The sequence below is a fragment of the Symphalangus syndactylus genome, chromosome 6 (assembly GCF_028878055.3).
Source record: "Symphalangus syndactylus isolate Jambi chromosome 6, NHGRI_mSymSyn1-v2.1_pri, whole genome shotgun sequence".
Classification (NCBI taxonomy): domain Eukaryota; kingdom Metazoa; phylum Chordata; class Mammalia; order Primates; family Hylobatidae; genus Symphalangus; species Symphalangus syndactylus.
The window spans coordinates 20,369,779-20,390,388 of record NC_072428.2 but is presented as its reverse complement, the minus strand read 5'-3'; the positions used below and the strand labels follow the sequence as shown (position 1 = coordinate 20,390,388).

The 20,610-nt window shown below is 42.5% G+C and overlaps 1 protein-coding gene and 1 pseudogene across 3 annotated transcripts in view; one reads left to right on the top strand and one right to left on the bottom strand.

Moving 5' to 3' along the window:
* LDLRAD3 (low density lipoprotein receptor class A domain containing 3) overlaps window positions 1-20,610 on the top strand; it is a 294,823-nt gene that overhangs the window by 5,032 nt on the left and 269,181 nt on the right. The window lies entirely within an intron of this gene.
* On the bottom strand, window positions 17,790-19,519 carry LOC129484231 (wee1-like protein kinase 2; annotated as a pseudogene).

The window sequence follows — 20,610 nt, the reverse complement described above, 5'->3', positions numbered from 1 at the left end:
TTGTAGCCACACACTTCCATGGGAAAACCCATTCTTAACCAGAAATGCCCTCAGCACTGACCCTTTCCCTCTCGCTTTCCTCTTGTGTCAGAGTGAAAACTTCTGGAATTTTCTATACGTGGTTTCCTTGGGAGAGACATGTGCAGAGAAAGCAGGTGACAGGCAGGTGACAGCTGACACCAAAAGCCACCTGGTTCCCTGAATGTTAAACCTGGGAGGTTCACCAGCCCTGAGGGCTATAAGAGCACAAGCTGCCAGATTGCCTTAGAAGTCTTGTGTTGAAATCCTAACCCTGGAAGTTCCCCTTCCTCCACTCCACAGAGTAGGTATTGTTCTTCTCGGCTCCCCTTTCCCTCCCCATAATTCCTTCTCCCTTGCCATCAAAAGGCCTTACAACTTGATTCATTCTGCAGGCGCTTGGGAAAATCATCTCTACTGGCGGCAAGCTGTGTGTGTGTGTGTTTTTAGAAGTTTTCATCTTACACTTTTTTCTCTAAAGTCTCTTTGTTGCTCTGTGTCGCTTTATAACACTTCAGTTCCTTTAAGACACCTTTCCTTCCAGCTGTCGTTTTGCTCTGTTCCAAACCTTCCTTAAGAATTGTACTTCCACCTCTCTTCAGACTAGCCACATAACTTATCTGCAGCTGTCTTCTTTTGGGCATGAATTCACAGGATGCAAGGTGGTACCCAGAGGAGGACGATGGCTTCCTGGGGAGAAGTGCACATTGTTTCAGTTCAGGCCCATTTATCTGAAACCATGCCCTCTTGGAAAAGCCTTCTCTAGTGAGGAGCTCTAGCTTCCTGAGTGTGCAAATGTCATTTTCTTTGTCTTTGGATAATTAGAAATTTCTTAATATTTTATTTGGTTGTTTGTCATTGTGCCATCATCTCTGCAACACCCAGGCACTGTGTCTATTTCCAGGGGTAGGCAAAGCCGTGTAAAACTTGTTCTTTGCTCTTGAAGACCCAAATGACCCACTGATGGAAATGGGATTGTTGACCTTCTTCGCTATCTGGGAAGGGTAGAGGCTCTCCGCCAGTGTTATCTCAGAGGCATTTCTAAACAGGATATGTACTGATGGATCTGGGACCTTGATGGGAACACAGAGCTGTGAAGATGTCACGGTGCCCAGGCAAACATGGGTATTGCGTCTTCAGGGATATTTAATCAATGTGTCATTCTTGAACAGGTTTCAGAGGTGATGACACCTGTCCTAGTCTGCTGCTTTAGCTTTCAAGATAAAATACTGGTATGCGTGTATTGGTGCTCTGTGACTTTTCTAGCTCTAGGCTTCTGAGGTTTGAGCTGCAAATATCTTCTGTGGCTTTTGGACAATAGCCTTCTTTACCTTATGGTCATACGCAGTATATATGTGTGTGCATGTGTGCGTGTATGCCCTGGTTATATATATACTGTATATGTAAAACCTCTCTTACCTTCTAAATCCTACTAGATTGAAAACTCCTTGAGGGACTGGGATCGTATATTAAATGTCTATGATACTTTTTCTTTTGTGGTGTCTAGAAGAGTGAGAGTGGCTCCCATTCATTGAAGGTTTACTCTGTCTGGCAGGGTGGCAAGCACTGTATGTGTCTTATTTTGTTGTAAACTTCTTGAATTACAAACACTGCAAAAATAATACACGGGGGCCAGGCGCAGTGGCTCATGCCTGTAATCCCAGCACTTTGGGAGGATGAGGTGGGCGGATCACGAAGTCAGAAGATCGAGACCATCCTAGCTAACATGGTGAAACCCCGTCTCTTCTAAAAATGCAAAACGTTAGCCAGGAGTGGTGGCATGCACCTGTAATCCCAGCTACTTGGGAGGCTGAGGCAGGAGAATCACTTGAACCCGGGAGGTGGAGATTGCAGTGAGCCGAGATTGTGCCACTGACTCCAGCCTAGGTGACATAGTGAGACTCTGTCTCAAAAAAAAAAAAAAAAAAAAAATACACAGACTGAGTACGTGCTTATGATACAAAATTCATACAAATTAGAAGTAATGGCAATAATAAAACATTAAAATCTTCCTTCAGCTTCCTTTCCCATTTCTCTCCCCTCCCTTAAGTAACTACTGTGAATTGTCTGGTATATATCAATTTAGCTTTAACATGGATTTATAATTATATACAGGTACACACACAGAGACATAATTTAATGAGCTCCTTCTTGTTCCTATTTGTAGTTTTTTGGCTGGCTTTTTAACTCAAGTACTATATTTCATCAATTTTATTTTGAGCCGTGTGAATGGGTCACATCTGTCTCCTGTTGTTTAGACATTTCAGTTATTCCCAAGCAATTTGGCAGTTTCCCTCACCTTCCCTTGCTTTGCTCGGCTCTTGAACAGACACCGCTTTTGCTGCTATCTCAGAAGCACAGCTGATACACCTTCAGTTATTTGCGTTTTCTTCTTTCAATTCTCTTAAAGCTCTGGCCTTTGCTTTGCAAGAAAATGTGGAATTATGGTAATTTCTTGCAGTGAGAGATATTTGCTTCACTATTATCAAATTCATGCTGTTTCCCTGCCTCTTTGTGTATACACAAATGTGTTTAATTTTTCATTTCAATGCCACATTTTAACATCATCTTTTGAAGGACATTCTAAATAGCAGGTCAGTTCAACCTGTGCAGCACCAGCCATGCACCTAACTGGAGGGAAGTGACGAAATAGGAACAGCTGTGACCAAGTTTACCCAGGCACTGCCAGTGACCAATAAATCACAGCTTCCGCCCACCCCGTGCTTTTAGAAGATGCAGCTGGCCATTAGGTACATCCTGATGTCAGAGATGTTACAACATCAAATAAAAGTGTCTTCTTGGCCATCTTTCTTTCTGCTCTTATATACCTACCCATTCTTTTAAAAACAGCTTTCTGGTGTGTGTACATACTATAATTTATTTAATGCTTTCTCTGCTGGTGGATCTTATTTCATTTTCAGAGCAGTTTATTCAGGTGGGTAGTATGCTTTACTATTTTATAGATGAGGAAACTAAAAGGTTCAGTAACTTCCCTAAACCTTCGACCAGTAAGAGATTGTTTCAGAATTGGCACGTGGGTCTGCGTGACTTAGACTTGGTCTCTTAACCACTGGGCCTGCTGCTTTGGTATAGAATAGAAATCCAAGTCTGTATGTGTTGGGAGAAGAATCGCACCGTCTACCTTGTGCTGGAGAATTCCAGCATTGCATAGGGATGTCAATATTGACTCCATGCTTATCGTGTTGGATAGAATGATTTGTTATCGAGAGCCATTGGAGTGGGGGGCATCTCAAGTTGATTCTACTCAAATGGCCTGTCTTTGGCAGATGGAAACTGCTGTTCTGCTGTTCTCCTATGTGGAGAACGTATCAGTATAGGTGTTTAAATTGGCTTTTGCAGAGACTCAATTTATTAAACAAAAATAAGAATAAACAAGTTATTTCAGCACCATGACACTTGCCTTTGAATATATTAATGATGGAGACAATTTCCCTCCCCCCTTTATGGGAATATTTTGTTAGAATACCAACCAAAAGCAATTTCTTTTCAGCACTTCCCTCAAATAGTGCTGGGTGCCAAATAGAAGGGCCCACTGTTCAAAAAGTCTGGAAATACATTTTCTAGACAAAGATACAGTACTGATGATAATGCCTTATATCGAAAGAGAAATTAAAGTATTTTTAAAATTACTTTCTGACCCTGAGCTTAAGCTTATATGGTCCATGTATAAGAGAACGTTTCCTGAACTAGAGATTGATGTTCTTTATTGTGGAAGCTGAAATTTTAATATGTTGCTCCAGAAAGAAACTAGAAATGATTGGCCCCACCTTGTTGCTTCAAACTAAGGGGCTCTTGTGAGAAAGTAGGCAGTGGTGCCTTGTGAGAAAGTAATGCCACAGGCCTGTAAAGTGTTAGCTACAGGCAGAGCAGAGTGAACCCCAGGATTTTAAGCTTACTCTCAAGGCCTTTCCAGAGACCTGAGAACCAGACTCTCCTTTTATTGAGTCATTGTGATATCAAGAGATGAGTGATAAATTGAGTGAATTCGCTGTTGCCCAAATCCAACTGTGATTTTTGACAGACAAATAGCTCAGTGTGCAGATGATGTTGTCTCTGTCCTGGAGAGTGGCCACAGGGAGGGAGGGCAGGCCCTTTAGCTTACTCTGGAATAGGCCTTGGGCATCCGGGTGCTGCAAGGATGTGGAATTTATGAATAACTTGATTTAGAAGACTTGCAAACCTAAGGTGCCAGTGTTCCAGGTGGCAGTGGGACACTTATGTGTTTGTTGGCATAGAGAAATGAAAGCATAAAGGGTGTTTAATTTTATTGCATTAAAAATCGCTTCTCATTATTCTAAGACCCAGTGAGTTTGGCTTGGCGAACGTCAGAAGTGTGTCCTCTTTGATGGCATTACTGGAACATTTTCCTTCAGCTTTAGCCTTGAATCAGAGCAGTGTTCTCCAGGCGTCGTTAAACTAATTGGACATGGCTGAAAAATGAGCCCTAGTCACACTTGTAGTTCCACAGTCTGTTGAAAAAAGCCTCTTGATTGATTTGGAAAGTTCTAAATTTAACTTGTTTTTTTATTATAAAAATAAAATTGGGGGAATTTGGGGAGGGGAAGAGTGATTAGCAACATAGGGTATTTCATCAGAGTTAAAGCTGTAAAGAATGGTTGATGCTAAGAGAAACCAGAACAGAACTAAATAAGGTGTTTCAAAAACAGATTGATAAAAACATTGGCATAAGCTTGATTAAAAAGTATGATACTGGCAAGTGAGCCCAGCCGGCAGGAACCTGGGGAAGCAGGATTGGAATGAGTTGATGCTTACTACTGTAAAAGAGATAAAGTTGGAAAGAATGACTTTTACATTAAGAATATTTGGTATTAATGAAAGATAGAACTAATCTTGTAGATGTTACAGTGTAACAATAAACATCGGTGGATCCTATGAAGGGCAGTGGTGACATAATAAAGGTTTAGCATACCCAGAGTTCATTTATGTTATTCAAGTAAATGATAATGACAATACAAGAAAAGCTAACAGATGTCAAAAATATACTAGGGTTCAGTTTTTGAATAATAAGCACTCCAGAACAGTCAGAGATGGTACAAAATATGAATATATATATATATATATATATATATATATTCAGAGAAAGGAACGCTGCCCAGAATTGAAGGGCAACATCAGCATCTTTTAAAAGTACCCATAAAATGTGACTTGGCAACAATCCTGAACAGAAAAAGGAATTCTCCTGTTTTCCTGTGTGACTAAAGCTCCATGAGGCGGGATGGAGTCTATTGTGTTTTTGATGTCTATCTTATTTGTTGTTATACTCCAGAACCTGGTTTAGTGCTTGGCATAGTGTCAGGCATACAGCAGGATTTCCTCTAAGTTACCTACGAGAAGGAATGAAGGGGATCACTAAAGACATGATTATGACTTTGAAAAAGAGACGGAATTGGGAGAGTCAGACTAATCCATGGTGAATGAAATTTACCTGGCCAAGCTAACTTTGCCTTTTGGTGAAAATTGCTTCTCCTTCGCTAGAGTTTAGAACAGTCTCATTGATCTTCAAAGACTTGGAAAGATCTTTACAAGATATCCCTTGGCTTAAAAAGACAGAAAAAGAGGCCTTTGAGAGGGCAATGTATTATAGCAATTTTAAATCAGGTGATAAATTAGATTCGTTATGAGACTAGCATGTGACATATCAAAAGGGTTTCTGACAGTCTAATGAAAACTGCTATGCATCTTAATTCCGTTTGAAAGGAGTTTACATAGTTTACTTAACAAGTAGGAGAGTTCACCAAGAAGAAATAAATTAAAGCAGGTCTGCTTTATAAAATAACAGTATTAGGCCGGGTGCGCTGGCTTACACCTTGGGAGGCCGAGGCGAGCAGATAACTTGAGGCCAGGACTTCGAGACCAGCCTGGCCAACATGGCGAAACACCATCTCTACTAAAAATATAAAAATTAGCTGGGCATGGTGGCACATGCCTGTAATCCCAGCTACTTGGGAGGCCGAGGCACGAGAATCACTTGGACCTGGGAGGTGGAGGTTGTAATGAGCTGAGATTGCACCACTGCACTCCAGCCTGGGCAACAGAATGAGACCCTCTCTCAAAACAAAACAAAACAAAGAAAACAGTGTTAAACACATGAAATAGTAAGGAACAGTTGGTTGTCTTCTGGTCTATTTTAAAAGGAAATAAAACTTTGCTGGTCAAACCACGCAAATGATTCCAGAAAGGAAGGACATCAGTAAATATAACATTAAAGGGAAGTGGAAGGCGATATAAATACATCAACTAAAGACTAAATGTAAAGCAAAATGTTACTAACTCTTATTAAAAGAAATCACGTATCTGCTCACTTTAGGACACGTAGTAAAATCCAAGAGAAATAAATAGAGTGAAAAGTTAAGGAAATTAAATCTATTATGTAAGGACTGCTTTTATGGTATCATATAAGTAATTTCATAGCATTAAGCATTAAAATAGATAAACAGGGTTACTGCAAATGACAAAAGGTTCATTAAACAGCAAATATCTGATCATCCCACATAAAAAGACATGAAGAATTAGGAACATAATGAAAGGGTGTTGAAGGTTCTTCAAGTATAAAATTAGCTGGTGCTTGCCAAATTTTGGAAGGTTAAAATATCTAGAGAATACATAGTTCTAATGTTTTAAGTAAAGTCTATGGGAATGGGGAAGTGCTCATCAGGTGCTGAGGACTGGGTGGTGTGTGCAGTGGGAATGGTGGGTGGGACTGACCAGTTCCTTGGGGAGCCCCCAGGGGCCTTTCCTACACACACCTGCTCCCTGGATCTACAGAAGTGCTCACTAGTGGAAGCTATGGGGATAATGAGATGAGAAGGTTGATTAACTTTGGGTTGGGCTTAGTGAGTCTGACACCAGTGGCTGCCCAAGGGGCGTCTGCTGGTGGGAATTTGCGAGAGCATCTTCAGGCCTCTCATATGGATGGAAAGAGGACTTAAAGGTTACTGAGAAGAAGGCATATTTTTGTTATATATTATTAAGCATTCACATTATTTAAATTATTCGATAACAGAGCTGGGCATGGTGGCTCATGCCTGTAATTCCAGCTACTCCGGAGGCTGAGACAGGAGGATCGCTTGAGGCCAGAAGTGGAGACCAGCCTGGGCAACATAGCAAGACCCCCATCTCTAAAAATAAAGTTCAAAATAATTATTAGAAAACATTTTCCTGGTTGAGTATAGTGTATTTTCTCTTTTAAGATTTTACCATATGGATTGTGTAGAGCTTTGCTACTCTTAGTGTGGTTGACAGACCAACAGCATCAGCATCATCTGAATCAGAATCTGCATTTTAACAAGATCCCCAAGTGATACATGTGCATATTAAAGTTTGAGAGGCGTTGATGTGGTAATTAAGAATACAGGCTTTAGAGTGAGTCAGTCTGGATTCAGATTCCAGCTCCTTGCCTTGACCTTGGCTAGGTTTCTTAAACATTTAAAATCCATTGCATCTTCGTCTGTTAATAGGTATGATAATGGTCCTTACCATGTAGAAATATTTTAAATAACGCATGTAAAACACTTAATTTTATTTTTATTTATTTTATTTATATATTTTTTGAGACGGAGTCTCGCTCTATTTCCCAGGCTGGAGTGCAGTGGTGCAATCTCGGCTCACTGCAAGCTCTGCCTCCCGGGTTCACACCATTCTCCTTCCTCAGCCTCCTGAGTAGCTGGGACTACAGGTGCCCGCCACAACGCCCAGCTAATTTTTTGTATTTTTAGTAGAGACGGGGTTTCACTGCGTTAGCCAGGATGATCTTGATCTACTGACCTTGTGATCTGCCCGCCTCGGCCTCCCAAAGTGCTGGGATTACAGGCACGAGACACCGCGCCTGGCCACACTTAACTTTATTTATAATTGCTCACTAAATGTTATTGATTAGTAATAGGCTTATTATAAAAACTTGGACAAAAGGTAGAAACACATAACATACAGTCTTATCACCTAAAGATTTTTAACACATTGGTTTATTTATGTTTGATTTTAGATAGTTTTGATCATACATGGAATATAATTTCATGTACTGCTTTTTTCACTTATGAATATAGCATAAGCATTTTCCCATGTCACACTAATCTGCGAGTACAAGGAGTCTCCCATCACAGAATGCTGGTTGTATTCTTTGATGTTGGCTGTAAAAATCATCTGACCCACCCAAGCCAGCAACATACTGCCTCACAGCTTATATCCTTGTCTATATGTAGGAGATGACATTACCTGGCCCCTCTGCTTTTACATGATAGTCATGAGAATCCAGTTAGAATCATGTAGGATATAAAACAGCTAGTAAAAAGTAAAATGAGCTGGGCGCGGTGGCTCATGCCTGTTATCCCAGCACTTTGGGAGGCTAAGGCAGGTGGATCACATGAGCTCAAGAGTTTGAGCTGGGCAGCCTGGGCAACATGGCGAAACCTCATCACTACTGAAAATACAAAAATTAGCCGGGCGCAGTGGTGTGCACCTGTAGTCTCAGTTACTTGGGAGGCTGAGACAGAAGAATCACTTGAACCCAGGAGACGGAGATTGCATTGAGCTGAGATTGTGCCGTTGTGCTCCAGCCTGGGTGACAGAGTGAGACCTTATCTCAAAAAAAAAAAAAGAAAAGAAAAAAAGTAAAATGCTGTACACATCTGTGTTATTTTGAGTGGGTGATTCTAATATGTAGGAAAACCCTAAAAACAGAAATTACTCATTGACTCCACAATTCCACTTCTAGCACGTTAACCCAGTGAAATAGTTTGCAATGTGTACAAAAGTTTGGCAGTGAGGATACCTGTATTTGTGGCAGTATCATTTATAGTGGTGAAACACTGGAAACTAACAAAATGCTCACTAGTAGGGGAGAGTTCCCGTGTCAGTATACTAAAATCCTATGCAGACAGTAAGAAGCATGTCACTGACCTGTGTTCTCCAGTAAAGTGGCCACTAGCCACCTGGGGCTACTGAAATTTAAATTAGTTAAGTTTAAATAAAATATAAAAATTCAGTTTCTCAGTCACACCCAGCCTATTTCAGATGCTCAGTAGCCCCATGTGGCTGGTGGGATTGGATAGCACAGACACAGAGCATTTCTGTCATTAAGGAAAGTTCTAGTGGACAGCGCTACTGTAGAATAATTCTTCCACGGAAAGAAAATTCTTACGAAACAGATGATTCAAATTTGTGGTGTGTATGTGTGTGAGGTACAAATTGCCCCATGGTGCTTGGTGCCCAGCACTGCATTTCTTTATTTTTCTACATTCAGTCCAATCTGGCCGTAGTAGTCCCCACTCACTAAAAGCTAGAGATGTGGTGTCAGTCACCTCGAAGTTTGGTGTAGGTCAATTCTTGAGGGCCTTCCTTTTCCTGTAGGCTCTCTCAGGACTCCTGGGTGCCTGGTCTGATCATTGGTGTTACTATTGCTTTTTGTTCCAAAGCCTGTTGTTGCCTAGCCTTGGACCTTCTTTTCTTCCAATTTCTTCAGTCCACCTCTTCACATCAATTAACTACCCCCTACATTTTACAGCAGTGATATTCAAGGGTTGGGGAAGAGGAAGCCACTCTTCCCCTCCCTCATTGAGATTGATGGGAGAGTGTTACCTAGGGGGTGGAAAAAAGGCTGAAAACCATACTAACCTGAGTACATGGTAACAACCACCCCAGACCTTGATTCATGTGCATGTACGTGTGCTGCTCTCGTCTAGTTTGCAGACCCTCTTGGACACTTTGCAAGAAGGCTCTGTGGTCACTGGACCTCCATCCCCGGCGCCTCCCAGCAGCATTGGGCCTCCAGGCGCCCAGGCCTTGCCATAAGGGTGAACTGATACAAATCAAGATGGTGTCGGTACCATAGTGATCCCTGTTTCTTGTTGGCTTTTTTAGCACATAATTCTGGTTGGCTTGATGGAGAAGGAACGCCGTCTCCCAGCTCTCACCTTTTCCCACAGCTCAGCGTAGCCGTGTGCAGTGTGTGCTCTTGTTTGCTGTCTGGTCTTACTATTAAGGATATGACTGTGTTTGCAGACAGTTTATCAGAGAAAGCTTCCTATTCACCTTCTGAAACCTGGCTAGTGAATCTCCTTTTCTAGGAAAGTGTCCTCCCATCTTCAACTCCCAATCAGAGAATTAATCTCTGACTTCTTAATGGCTGCCTCTAACTTGTATTTGTTCATGTAGAACTTAACACACAGTATTGCTATTTATTTATGCTTGTTCCCTATACTTGAATGTTTATTAAGCCTAAATGATGATAAGAGTAACTTGGGTGCTTTAAAATATATTTTTAATTACTTTAAATTATTGAATCTTCCAAATAGCATAAAAGACCTGAGGACAGTATAACAAACACTAGTGTACCTATCATATAGATTTATCAGATTTTTAATATATGTCATCATAATTCAGGCTTTCCTTTTAAAAGAAAAATGTGGCTGGGTGCAGTAGCTCATACCTATAATCCTAGCACTTTGGGAGGCTGAGGCTGGTGAATCACTTGAGGCCAGGAGTTTGAGACCAGCCTGGCCAACATGGTGAAACCCTGTCTCTACTAAAAATATACAGAAAAAAAATTAGCCGAGCATGGTAGGGTGCACCTGTAGTCCCTGTAGCTACTTGGGAGGCTGAGGCATGAGAATTGCTTGAACCCAGAAGGCTGAGGTTGCCGTGAGCTAAGATCTCACCATTCTACTCCAGCTTTGGTGACAAAGTGAGACTCCGTCCCCCGCCAAAAAAGAAAAATGTATTACAGATAGAGTCAGACTTTGCCTCATCCCATTACTCTCTCTTGGCCCAGAGGTCATCACTATCCCCAAATTGGCATATATCCTTTCTGTCCCTGTTTTTAGTCTTTTGCTACTGATGTGCATTTATATCCCTTGCATAGGATTTTAAAGTGTACATAGGTGGCTATCAAATGGCCTACGCTTCTGCAGCTGGCTTTTTTCATTTACCTTTATAATTTTGAGTTCCATCCCATTTATAATTTTGAGTTCTATCTACATTGCCACATATAGATACAGTTTATTTTAGCTGCAGTAGAATATCCTATTATATGAATATACTACACTTTGCTCATTCATCTTGTAACAGGATATTTAGATTATTACCATGACTAGCCACACTGCAGTGAAAATTTTTGTGCATAATAGCAGGACTTTCTCTATAATGATATTCTTGAAGTAGAGTTGCCGATCAAAGGATTTGCACGTTTTCAACGTGAGTAGATATTGCCAACTTCTCTATAAAATGGTCCTGCCCATTTATCCTCTCATTAGTGGTTTATGAGAGCATCTGTTTCTCCACCTTTCTTCCAACATTTGGAATTTAGAGTTTTTAATTTGTTTCTCCAAGGTGCAAGGTGGTGACTTGCTGTGTTTTGTTTTGTTTATTTTTGAGACGGAGTCTCGCTCTGTCGCCCAGGCTGGAGTGCAGTGGCGCGATCTCGGCTCACTGCAACCCCCCGCCTCTTGGATTCAAGCAGTTCTCTGCCTCAGCCACCTTAGTAGCTGGGATTATAGGCTTGTGTTCCCACATCTGGCTAATTTTTGTATTTTTAGTAGAGACGGAGTTTGACCATGTTGGCCAGGCTGGTCTTGAACTCCTGACCTCATGATCCATCCACCCGCCTCGCCTCCCAAAGTGCGGGGATTACAGGTGTGAGCCACCGCGCCCAGCCTGCTGTGGTTTTAATTTGCCTGCCCCTCATGACTGGTCAGGGGAGCGGTGGGCTGTGGCCAGGCCTGTTCCCTCATCCCCCGCTGAGGTGGATAATGGATGGGGAACCCCAAGGCCATTCATGACAGGCAGTTAAGAGGCGGTTGTTCTACTGTTGGCATGGCATGAACGTCCAGGCCCCAGCTCTGGACTGTAGGACTGGGCGATAAGGTCTCATTCTGCTGGAGATCAGAATGTTTTCCAATTGTGTGGATTCCGGTGCCCCCGTGGCTCAGCATATAGAAGGCAGTGAGCCTCAGCCATGTGCTCCTCCTCCCTGGAGGCTGTCTCATTCTGTGATGCTGGGACCACTCATCCAGGGTGCACCGCTGCAAGAAGATACGCAAAGCAGTGGTGAGCCCCTTTCTAGGCTCCACTTCTGGTGGAGGTGTGGGAGAGTGATGGTTCAGAAGGAAGGCTCTTGAACCAAACAGTCTGAGGTCAGCTCCTGGCTGCCTGACCTTAGTTAGGCCAGTTACAGAGCTGCTCTGCCTCAGTGCGTTCTTTACCTGTAAAAGGAGGATAAGGTTAATAGCAGCCTCATGGCATTCTTGGGGAAAATAGACAAGATCATGAATGCAGGGTGTTTAGCCCATGCTGACATTTCAGGAGCACTCACCACATGCTTACCAATCCATGCTGAGACTACGGTTGAGGGCTGGGAGTGTCATTTATCTCAAACCCCCAGTGCCTAGCTTGTTGAATGAATGAATGGGTTTCTACTTAGTGACTTCTCAGTTGTGCTTTGGTTTGTACAGCAGGCTATGTAAAGCTTTTGCGTTTTACTCTAAGAGCAATGAGAATATTAAAAGTTTTTTTTTCATTTTAAATTTTTGTGAGTACAGAGTAGGTGCATGTTTACGGGGTACATGAGATGTTTTGATACAGGCAGGCAATGCACATCATGGAGAATGGGGTACCTGTTCCCTCAAGCATTTATCCTTTGTGTTACAAACGATCCAATTATACTCTTTTAGTTCTTTTAAAATATACAATGAGGATATTTTATATCAGGGACTACTGTGGTCCTGTTTGTGGTCTTAAAACAGAGATGAGGACTCGATCCTCCTGAAAATTTCAATCCTGAAATCTCTGGTCACCATCATGAACTTGAAATTAGACTTTCGTGACTCCTCATTTTCACATTAAAAAAATTATTATTTGCATTTTTCCCCTGTCCTTGAAATGTTCTTCCCTCTGTCTTCTTGGTCTTTTTGAAATACATTTAACCTTTTTCCTTTTTTGTTGATTCTAAAATCCTCACGTTTTTGGAGTTTGAACTTGAGCTTGTCTCCAAGTTCTAGGGGTATTCTCTTTCATGACCTAGGACATAATGCAGGGTCAGTGCTAAGTGAGATTCTGGAAGCAGAGTCTTCAGAATTCCAGGTATATTTTAGTTTTGCTGCTAGTTCAAATGGCTCATCTCAGTCTCCTTTTGCCTCTACAGAAAGTACCTTTTTCTTCCTAAATTTGGGGTTGAAGAGGGTATACCCACCCTCTGGGGCCATCATCAGGACTAAGTGGCTGATGATCATTTTCCATATGTTGGTTCCACACTGACTTCAAAAGTGTATGAACACCTTGCGTCTGGGAGGCTCATTAAGTTTCCTGGGCTCTCTGGACCACCTACAGTTTAATGAGTTCGTACAGTGGACTAAAGAGCCTCAAAGATTATGAAATAGAAATGCCTTTTCTCTAAGTATATTTAGGGGAGGACACACTGATTGTTCCCTTTCGTGTTTAAATATGTTATATTTATTTGCGAGATGGAAGAGGAAAGTAGAATGAGAAGAAATTAAAATCTCTGTAGACTTGAGCTATTTGAATACATAGGACACCATGAAAAGGACATTGAGTGGATTCAGAACTCAATGTGGGTGGGGAACAAAATGGAGGTTAAAAAGACTGGCTTTGCAAAATAAATAACACTGTCACTTGGAAGTGGTGATCTGAGTGAAGATATGGAAATAATGTGGTAAAGACTAAACCAGAAGTAGATATACCAGAAGAAGACATAATCAAAACAACACAGAGATCAGAAGTACAGAGATGTAGATGTTAATGGGAGAACAAAGTAGAGTTATATGGTGACAGTCAGTCACAACTGTGGAGGGAGGAAGGCCAGGCCACAAGGACAATGGATTTAAATGCCATTGGATTAAATTTTTAATTACTGTCCACTTGCATTGCTGAGATTTTGAGATGAACATATTTGTGTCCATGCGTGTATATGAAACCAACCAACAGTCCCATAGATAGTTTTTTTGGGTAAACATAGAAATTGACCCTTTGTGTCTTAAAGCTTGAAACTTACATTTTTTAAATATGAGTTCCTTCCTCAGGAAATGATCTTCAGGCCTCTTAAAAAAAATCAAAGAACTGAAACTTGCCAGATCACCACATTCCGACAGTTAGATGTCAGAACCCCTCATTCATCACGACTGCTTCCTTGCCCCTCCCAGTTCTGGTTTTTTGTTTGTTTTTTTTTTAACACGTTGCTACAATTCTTCCCTAAAACCTCTAGTTTTAGTTATTCAGGGAGATTGATTTAAGACTGAGTCTCCTCAGCTTTAGCACCTGATTAAAGCCTTCTTCCTTGGCATTAATCATCATCTCAGTCATTGGCTTTCTTTGCGGAAAACAACAGGACCTAGACCCAACTTGTGGAATTTCTGTAACATATATACCCACATATAAACACTGCTGTTCTTCGTCCTAGGAAGAAATTCAACATTGGCCATAAGAAGTCTCCACTCTGTATGTGCTTACTGTCTATTTTTAAATGACCTGTTTGGGATTATTGTCACTGGCTTTTTGAAACAATTACTTATTGTTCACTTACTTGTAAATCAATATAGTAGGTATGGTTGGATGTGCAGAACTTTCCCCTGACCTTAAGTAATTAAGAATTTATGAAGAGAGGGAAAACATGCATGTGGGTCTCTGAGTAAGGTGTTGCATAGTAATGTGGTGAGTGGCACAAGAGTGATATAGACCTAATGTTGCTGGAGTTAGAGGAGGTCCCCATTTCTTCCAGCCGTGATGAATAAACAAGGATTGGGAAGGCAGTCCTTGACGTGATGGAATTCCAGGATGGTGTGGACTGGGTCCCAGAGGTGAGAAACTATGCAATGTATTTGGGAAGCCATAAGTATTACAAATTTGCTGGAATCTTGAGCAGTGGAAGATAAAACTAGAAAGAGGGCATTGTCTACTAGGAACACTCCTACTACTAACCATGTTCCCATTTATTTGGTGCTTACTGTGTCCCAGGCACTGGGAAAACTGCTTTACCCACTGGATTTTTTTTGAATCCCCCAAGATCCCTATGACTTCAAGACTGTCATGATCGTGATTTGACCCAGTAGGAGACTGAGGTTCAGAGAAATCGAACAACTTGCTGGGACTTGGGTGACAGCGAGGTTGTGAGTCCTGGTCTTTTCCAGCCCCAGTCTTGCTTTGGTAGATGGGGTGGTGATGAGGCCACAGAGACCCAGTGAGGGCTCGGGGTTTGGGCTCTGGAACATAGGCACTGGGAAGCCTTTCCCTTGTTCAGGGCTCTGTTTGGAAAGCCTGGAGTTAGCTTCTACTTTGGAGGCTGTGGTCTGTCTAAGTGTAACCAGGGTGAGGTTGTCTAGGCTGTCAGATGCAGGCTAAAGGGAAGAAGGCCCAGATTTGGACACCACTGAGGGAGTGGTTTCACTTGAATGGTGAGAGTAGAAGCTGGGTTTGTAACTTAGGATTGAGGCTGGGTGTGGTGGCTCATGCCTGTAATCCTAGCACTTGGGGAGGCTGAGGTGTGAGGATCACTTGAGCCCTGGAGTTCAAGATCCACTTGGGCAACATGGTGAAACCCTCTGTATACAAAAAATACAAAAATTAGGTGGGCGTGCTGGTGCACACCTGTAGTGCCAGCTACTCAGGAGCTTGAGGTAAGAAGATAACTTGAACCCAGGAAGTTGAGGCTGCAGTGAGCTGTGATTATGCCACCACACTTCAGCCTGGGCAACAGAGCAAGACTGTCTCAAAAAAAAAAAAAAAAAATAGTGTTGAGAAGAGTTGAGCTGGGGCGGACGTGGAGGCAGCCAACTGAAACTGATTAGTATAATAACCACAATTCCCAAGCTTAGATATTATGGATCAGTAAAGTAATGAAAAAAAAAGAAAAAACCAAAAGCTTGGGCTCCTGATGTTGAGTCACCCGCTTTTATTTGATCAGATGAGAATAATGAAAACAAAATCACTCTCTCATGATCCCATCATTATTTTATAAAATAAATTATATTTTAGTACAAAAATGTTGTAATGGCTCATCAGAATAAAGGATGGTCCTATAAGTGGAATGTTTAATTCTAAGAAGAGCTTGCTGCAATTGTGCCTTCATTTTCTGCTTTTGTTGCTAACCAGTGAACCCTTTGTCATGGACCAGGGTGTTCTTGTAACACACATTTGGGAACTGCTGGTAGAGACTATTCTGTCAGAGGCTTGACTGGGAGGGAGGAGGCTTCAAGGCCGTGGCTGGGGGCCATGGGAGGGTGTAGGTAATTTGTTTTCAGGTATGTGGGTATTTAGGATTTCAGGAAGGGTTTTCTAAAGCAGGAAGCCCTCACTATGTGCCGAGAAACTGGGGAGGCCTTTGTGAAGATAGGAATGGGTAAAAAATTCTGAAGAGCGGAGGGAGGAAACCAAAAAGAGATGGGGGAATAACATTTATTTAGCATCTGCCAGACATGTGTTAGGAGAGAGGGCTGTCTCATTTAATGCTCTTGAATAGTCTTTGGGGTCAGAGACACACTATTTTTTTAAAGAATAGTGTGAGGGTTTATTCAATTTAAAAAATTCGCTTTTTAAAATCAGGAAAAGAAGAAAATCCAACAGTAAAAAAGCCATTAATCATTAACAGGTTGCATTCATTAAGATGACACAAACATTTATCAAATACCTTATGACCAACATTATTTTATAGCAGATCCTGACTGTTATTAACTTTTGGATCTGTGAAGCTGGGCCCTACTGCCAAGGCATGTTACTACTGACCTATTGAATTCTCTTACCCTTTTATCACGTAAAATGTTCTCTAACGTAAATTTTTCATTCTTCGTTAGTGACCTGTGACAAAGAAGAGTACTCTACCTGTAATTTGTCTTTGGACAAGATAAAATGCTTTATTTAAAAATGCAGGCCGGGCGCAGTGGCTCACGCCTGTAATCTCAGCACTTTGGGAGGCCGAGGTGGGTGGATCAGAGGTCAGGAGTTTGAGACCAGCCTGGCCAATATGGTGAAACCCCATCTCTACTAAAAATATAAAAGTTAGCCAGGCATGGTGGTACGCACCTGTAGTCCCAGCTCCTCAGGAGACTGAGGCAGAAGAATCTCTTGAACCCGGGAGGCGGAGGTTGCAGTGAGCCGAGATCATACCACTGCACTCCAGCCTGGGCGACAGAGTGAGACTCCGTCTCAAAAAACAAAAATGCAGTATTCTTTTCCTTTAGAAATGTGTACATAAAAAGGTTTTGGATAAAGTATGATGAAATAATAGGAAACAAGGCCAAATTCTGATAAAATAAAGGGAAATTGGTGAGGCTTGGAACATCAAACCAGTCAGAATGTGGCCACAAGAGGGACAGGGCAAGTAGATGGAGAACAGCCATGTCAAGTTTTCCTTGAACCTTCTGCATCCAGTGTTTTTGTTCTACAAGTTAACCAGCTCAGAGATGTCCAAGTTATATACAGTCTTACTTTTACCTACCTCATGTAATGGTGAAGCCATTTATTTAGTAAATACAATATCAGAAAGGGTATATATATTAGGAGACCCACTTCCACAAAGGGGCTGGGAACTCTTTTTCAGGAATAGCATCATATAAGCTGGGAAGTACTGTGGAAATCCAGGCACATTTTCATGTAAACTGTTACTTGAATTCAAAACCAAATTCCATTCCTTTCTATGTACAGTGAGTCCCTGGGATCCTTGGTGGGGAATCTGCAACAGCAACCTCCTAATCCATAAGGCCAAGCCAAGGGCTGTTTCCCTTTTTCTTCCCTTAGTTCAGAGGCTCATGCTGTCCCGAGGTAAAGCTTGAAGACCTTTCACTCTTTCCTCCTACCAGGCATTTGGTGTTTCCTGATCCCTTGTGGTCCTGGAGACCCCAGGGTCACCATGATGGAAGTCTTCCTGCAGGGACTGGGCCTGCTGGGCTTCCCTTAGTTCCCTTTCCAGTGCAGCTGTCTGGGACTTTTCCAAATTCAGCTGCTGCTAGAGCTCTTCTGCTTTCCCCAGGGAGGGCCAGGGCCAATTTCTGACCAGAGCTGCTGCAGAAGATCTCTCTCCTGGATGAGGGTGGATCATGTGCTTGAGCGGATTGTAAAAGTCTTCTGAGAGCTCCTGAGGAATGTGTGGGAAGTGACTCTCATGGTTATGGTGCCATGCAGCACTGTTGATGGGTAATGCCCTTGCTCCTTCAGCCATTGCGGTGATTAATCCCAAGGCAAATAGGTCTGCTTTGGGAAGGCACTAATAATCCTCTTGCAAAATCTCATTTGCCAGGAAGCAGCTATCTCCTTCTTCCACTTTGAGTTTGCTTATTGATGTCACATGGCCTAGGTCACCAATTTTATATATCACACGGGCAGAGAGAAACTAATCAGCTTCATTTTCAACTTCTGTGACTCCAGAGGAGTCTTTGCATCTTGTGACAAAGGAAGGTCTTACTAGGTTTGATATCCGGGTGTACCATGCCAGAGTTGTAGCTGTACTTAAGTTCAAGGGAAATCTGTAGAAGGATGTCCTTGAGTTTTGGCTCTTGGAAATGATTAGTAGACTTAGTGTTTTCAGATATAGCAGCCTGCAAGCTCCTGCCACTGCAGTATTCATTCTGAATGATCATATGGCCATCTTCCGCCCATGAGGGGTAGTAATGTACCAGGTGGGGTGATGTCCAAACTGCATGAGTATAAACTTTACGCAAAGCCAAATTCTCAGGTGAAATCCTGCATAAGTTTTCATATAGTGCTTTATTGCATAAACACTTCTGTCCAGGCTTTTAATGTACTTCTGTAGACTGTACCAAATTCGCCAACCCTAATTTTTCCTACCTCCAAGCATTCTTTTTTATAGCAGGAAGCCATGTTGGTTTCTCATAGAACGCATGTCTCAGCAGGCAGCCCTTGTTCTTCCTTGCCTTCCTCTGGACCAGCTTCCTCAAGATCATCTCAAATTTTCCTCTTGACACCGGATTGAAGGAATAATTTTCTGTAGGACTTTGGGGCGAAGGGATTAGTATTGACCAGAGCCAGTGAGGTCATCTCATCCTTGGGAGGAGTGGATGTGAGCATCAAATGCTTAGAGCCTCTGGAAGGAAGCTTCGCTGTTGGAGAAATAACCTGTGGCTCAGCAGGCTTTTGGGAATAGATGGGCTGGCACCATGTGGCAGCTTGTTCCTGTTGCCTGGTTGGCCTGGTGTCTCAGGATATTTGAGAAGGTGTGACACTGGAGTCCTCAAAATCTGATCTGGATTTTCTGTCTTTTTCTTGAGGTGTGTTGAGTTCATGCACGTTACTGAGAGGAGTCCTCGGCAATGTAAGCATTGCCTCTGAATCCTGCACTTCACTATTCTCTGGGGTCTGGCTCTGGGCCTCCCTGCTTCCTTGTGCTTTCTTTTGCCCTTCATTCTGAGTCTCTTCTTCAAAACAGGGAAAACTTAATTTCTCAGTTTTGTTTTAATTTAATTTATGTTTAATGCCTCAGTTTTTTGTTAATATTTCTGTCATCCATCTCAGCCAAAGAGCTTTATAACATAGGCAAGATCTGTTGCAAGAGAACACCGTGATTCTGCAGAAAGAGGAGAAAATTATTTAACCTGGCAGGTTTCTCAACTCTAGCCTGCCTTTCCCTCCACCAGCTAACACCTAACTGTTTCAGATGGTTAAATTCCTCACGTGCGGCCTCATCATTTGGTTACTGGCAGATGGGACTCTAGTCTACACATGGGTTTACGAACAGTCCTTTCCTAAGTGCATATGTTGTGTGTACCAAGTCCCTGGCTCAGAGTCACGATTTTATACACAGGTTCCAGCCGTGGAATCCACATGCCTTAGACTGGGGGGCACTTCCCCCTCAGGACACCGAAGCTCAGAGAGAGGAAAGAAATCCCTAATATTCCAGATGCAGCCAGGATTTGAACCCAGGCCCCTGTCTCCTCGGTCGAGGTCCTTCTCATTTCATGTCCATGGAGGCTTCTCTGCTTACGTTGGTGTGAACCCCAAGGGGCGTCCCCTGAAAACTCATAATAGAATCTTTGAACAGCTGCCCAAGAACAGATTTCAGATTTTCAGCCATTTTCCTCTTTTAATGGAAGCTCTGACTGGCTAGTTGGTTAATGGGTCCCAGGTTCTCCCAAGCCACTTAACTTCCTAATTTGCAAGCATTATCCATGGAGAAAATCCACTCTGCAGAAGCTTCTGACTTAATGAGCTCAGTCAAAGTCAATCTGAAGTTGCAGGCAGCAGCTTTGATCATTGTGATAGGCGTTTTGGTTTCCACTGAGCAGAGAATGGGAAAAAGCTTTGCCCATGATTTATTAATCACTTCCTTGGCTGAGCCGTCTTGCCTGGCTGTCCTGGGAAGCCCCAGTGTTGAGGGTGCTCAGGATTCAGCCTCAGCACGGGCTTTAGGTGTCCATAGGCCCTGTGTTGCCTTGTTTCTGGAAGGCTTTGCGGAGCTGGAATGCAGCCAGATGTTGGAACCAGAGGCGTACACCTTGAGTAAACTCCTCTCTGCTTTCAAGCAGCCCTTGAGGCCCCTTATTGGCAGAACCAGCTCCTCCAGGGAGGAGGCATGTGGGGCCCACGTGTGTGCGTGGGGTT